This window comes from Tupaia chinensis, unplaced genomic scaffold, assembly GCF_000334495.1.
Source record: "Tupaia chinensis unplaced genomic scaffold, TupChi_1.0 Scaffold000048_1, whole genome shotgun sequence".
Classification (NCBI taxonomy): domain Eukaryota; kingdom Metazoa; phylum Chordata; class Mammalia; order Scandentia; family Tupaiidae; genus Tupaia; species Tupaia belangeri.
The window spans coordinates 7641364-7646295 of NW_006159506.1; positions in this window are offsets into that span (position 1 = coordinate 7641364).

A 4932-nucleotide genomic window follows, 5' to 3' on the forward strand; every position below is an offset into this window, starting at 1 on the left:
GTCGACCGTGGTTCGCGTCCCAGACCCGGTGGCTTAAAACTCACACCAGGCGCGTGTGCGTGCATGCCCAAGATCCCGAGAGAATGGAGGAGAAGGGATTGCGGTGTGACCATCCCCCCTGGGGGGGTGATTTCTCGCTTTCTGTCTCTCTGTCTCTGTCTGTCTGGTGAGCGCACACACCCTATAGCAAAAAGATAAACCTCTCCAAAAAAAAAAAAAAGATTATTTTATTTAACTTTGTTATTATTATTATTTTAATTTGACCAGGGAGAGTGCCTGGTGTGAGTTGTAAGTCACTGGTCTGGGACTCTATCCGTGGTCTACTACATGGGAGTCCAGTGACGTATCCTTACGCCATCTGCTGGTTCCTAAATATCTTACATTTCTACCCAGTCTCTCCTCTCCACCTGTAGATAGTCCACTCTTTCAAGACTGCTAAGGTTCATTCTTCCAGAACTCCTTCTCTAATCCTGTGGTCAGCTTTATTGTATTGCCCTTTTTTTGCACTTTTGTTCTTAATTTTGTATTATAAATTTAATTAATTTACAGTTTGTATCTACTGACCTGCTTTTTTTTTTTAAATAAAGAATTATTTTACTTAACTTTATTTAATTTGACCAGAGAGGGACAGGGTGAGAGAGAGAGAGAGAGAAAGTGAGAAAGCAAGCCACCAGATCTGGGATTCGAACCATGGTTGGCCATGTGAGAGTCCAGCATTCTTAACTACCATATCGCCTGCTGGCCCCATGACCTGCTTTATTTTTAAGTCCTAAGTTTCTCAAGGTCAGGGACTATGTCTCATTTGAATCCCCACAATACTCAGTACTATGCCTGGCACAGATGTTTTCTGAATCAAGAACATCTCCAACTCCTCTTACCTCACACATATGTAGTTGTACAATCTAATTTTGAAAGGATAAAGAAAGGTATTACTGATGCCAAGGAAATATTTCTAGGCTGCTTCTTGCTAATGCCTTTTCTCGGAAACTCCTCTTTTGCACCCTGGGTGTAAATCTGTGTGAGAGTAGAGACATAAAAACATTGGGCTATAGGCCATGGAGGACCTTCCAGTGGTTAGAAACAAAAACCTAGATGTGCCCGTAGCAGTGCAGGTAAGTGAAAATGAACAACTGATGACGAAAACAAGGGTACAAAGATAAAAGAAACAATTCCTACTTGGTATCTCCCTTTCAGCCCTTCCAGAACAACTTACTTGATGTTTTATTAAGCTTGTTCTATTTCCTCATAGGCCACAGGGAAACCTAAAAGATTCCTCCCTTGTCTTTCAAGAAACCCTTGAAATCCATCATTTTACTGCTTCCTTGTTTGAAGAAGAGAACCTTCTATGCCTCATCTTAGTCGGACTATACACTTATCACTTAATATTTACACAATGCCTATGCATATATGGTAGCCAGTCTTCAAAATGGCCTCCCGTCCCCTTGACTCCTGGCATACGCGTTTATGTGTCATTACATGAAGTAATGACATGTGACTCCCAAGGCTAGGTTATTAAAGGTATTGTGGCTGCTTCCTTGGTCTTTTGGATGACTTTCTTTGGGAAAAACCAGCTGCTGCATCAAGAGGACACTTACACAGCTGTGTGGAAAAGTTCACATAGAAAGAATCTGAGACCTCCTGCTAACAGCCAGCGCTGGCTTGCCAGTCATGTGTGTGAGCCATCTTGAAAGAAGACCCCCCAGCCCCACTCAGACCTTCAGCCAACTGCGGCCCCAGCTCTCTGACTGCAGCTTCATGGAGATTCTGAGCCAGGACCATCTAGCCAAAATGCTTTCACATTCTTTATGCCCAGAGCCATGAGAAGTACTAAATGATTATTATTGTTTCAGCCACCGTTTGAGGATGATTTGTTATGCAGCAATAAATAACTAATAAAATGCATCTGGAATATTCTTTTGAATTCTCTGTGTGTAACCCAGAACCTTCTCAGCCTGTGCCCCCATCTGTTCCTTCGAAGGATTTTAGATGACAGGTCGGTAATACCTGGATCCTGCCAAGCCCAATGTTGGTTCCACTAGTGCTTCTTGCTCACGAAAGTGAAAAGCCAGTGCAAAGTGGAAGGGGAGTGCCCCCGTAGTCCAGAGCTGTCACCAGCACTTCAGGGCATCCCTGTGTGCTGGGTGGCACTGTAGATGGCTAGCCAAATCCTGTCCTCTAAGAGGGGCATCTGAATAGAGAACCACGTCACGGAAGCATGAAGAATGACATCACTAGGACTACAATCTAAAATATTGGTTTCTGTGTAATTTATAATGTTTATTGTGTGTTAGTCTTCTCAAGGATAGACTGCATTAGAAGTCAATCACATTTCCCCTTGCTACATTTTTGCCTTGCTCGTGGTCAAAACAGAAAAATCGGGGTTCTCTAAGTAAAAGAAAAAAGACCTATTATTTTATGTATTTATTTGTTTTTAGAGGTTTTTGCTATAGGGCGTGTGCACTCACCTGAAAGACAGAGATACTGAAAGCGAGAAATCACCCCCTAGGGGGGATGGCCACCCCACAATCCTTTCTCTTCCATTTTCCTCTCGGGATCTTGGGCACACACACACACGCGCCCAGTGTGAGTTTAAGCCACTGAGAGAGAGAGAGAGAAAGCAAACTACCAGGTCTGAGACTCGAAGCATGGTGGGCCATGTGGGAATTCTAGAGCCTTAACCACCATGCCACCTGCTGGCCCCTGTTTGTGTGTTTTAAGACAAAAACCTCTTTGCTACAATTCTGTGTATATCTCTTGAAGAGATCTGAGCTTTATGGTACTGAATTTTGATAGGAGAGACTATGGAGTGTTTAGGGATAGATTTTTGTCCTATAAATAATTAGCTCAAAGAAGAGGAGGCTCGTTTGGCAACTGGACCAAGTGGGTAGGTGGGAAAGATTAAGTAGCTCCCTGGGCCTTGAATGAGGATTTGAAAGATTCTAGAAGTGGGGCCAGATTGTGGTGCAGTGACAACACAACTGTTCCCATGTGGGACGATCCCAGTTCCTGGCCCATGGCCTCCCCGCACACACCTGTGCCCGAGATCTGGGCTGGCTGAGGAAGGAGTAGGTTACAGAGTGAAGACCATGCTGAGGGCTTGCACCCATGTGCTTGCCTCTCTGTCAGGGGAATAAATAAACTTCAAAAGAATCTTAGAAATGCTTTAGAATGGCTTTTGTGGTAGAGTTTCTGCAGTGATGTACATTTAGAAAACTACTAATTAGGGCTAGCAGGTGGTGTGTGATTAACGCACTGGACTCCCACGTGGTCAAACATGGTTCAAGCCCCAGACCTGGTGACTTGAAAATCATGCCAAGTGCATATGTGTGTGCCCAGAATTCCAAGAAGAGAATGGAGGAGGGAAGTTTGTGGTGTGGCCATCCCCCCTGGTGGGGGGAGGGTGACTTTTCAATTTCCCTCTCACTGTCTCTCTCTGGCAAGTGCAACAACCTATCGCAAACAAACAAACAAACCAAAATCAAACCAAACCCAAACCCAAAACCAAAACCAAACCAAACCAAACCAAAAAACTACTGGTTAAATAGATCTCAATGGATTTCTTTACTGTAGGATTTTTAGAAGACTAAAATTCAGTGTATCAATACATAGTGACTGTCAAATCCACGAGTAAGCTTGCACTAACCTTATTTGGTTGTGGACACAGCTTTCGCATCTTAATGTGAGCAGAACTTCTTTCTGGGTCACTATTCTTGCTGCACTGGTGCTCTAGGGGACCCAGAGTAGAAAGCAGTAATCCTGCTTGTCTATTTGGGTGTTATTCTTTGTGCTCATTTTCCTCTCACCAGGTTTTTAGTAATGTCTTTCTTAAATGTTCCTGTCTTGTCCATGCTGTGTAATGGGAAATTAAGGGTGGACTTAATGGGCCATACATCCATATTTTAGCAAGCGCCAGCCCTGGCTCTGGGCCAGAATCATCTGTGGAGTTTTCTACAGTACATTTGCTAAGACCACAACCAGAACTGTCCCCAACTTGACCCTGGATTATGTAAGACTAGATAGAGCCCTGACCAGGCCAACCTATGGTTTGGGGAAAAAAAATTTCTCCCCAGAGGATTGAGGAGGTTGCAGTCAGAGTTGAGAACTACTCCCTACCCAATACCATAAGGGGCTACAGTTGTAGAAATAACTTCCTAGAGACCCTCAGGGAGTAATGGAGTTTCCTGGAACATCATTTGGAGTTTGAGAGACTGGGGATAAGTTCTTCCTCTTGTGAAAATTTTCTGTGTTGCCAACTCCGGAGGGCAAGGATTGGATTTCACTTGGGAAAGTGACATAACACATGAAAGAGAGATCACTAGCTGGAATGAAATTTGTAAAAGAATAATCATTTGAGTTATTTCTAAGACAGTATGGTTTCCCGCGAAGTGAATATTAATATATAAATAACACTTTAACTGCATCGTCCTCTGTGTTTGTGTAAATGACAGCTGGACAGGAGCTTTGGGCAAGTAGTAGACTTGGGCTGAGCATCTGGATCATTCTATTAAAACTGGATGTCAGTTTCGGGGGTGCACTGGCTAACCCTTGTGGTGATCAGACATGATCTTTGGCCCCAGCACCGAGCTCACCTAGCTGAAGGGCCAGATCAGCTTCACTATTACCTACCTGGCTGTTGTTGTCTATGCAGGCCAAAGGCAGGCCACACGGAGTACTCCTGGTGGGAGCTGAGGTTAGGGAATAAGGCAGATTGGAGTAGGGACACAAATGCTATAGAAACTGCCAGTGAAGACCTGAGCGTGGATGGCTTCCTCTCTCTGCATTCCCCCCTCTGCAGCAGACAAACATTATGGCTTGATAGTTTTTTTTTCATCTCGTATCTACGCCTCCTCAGAAAACATCATCCTCAGGGCCAGCAGATGATGTGGTTGGGGCAATGGGATTCCCAGATGGCTGACTTTGGTTCGAGTCCCA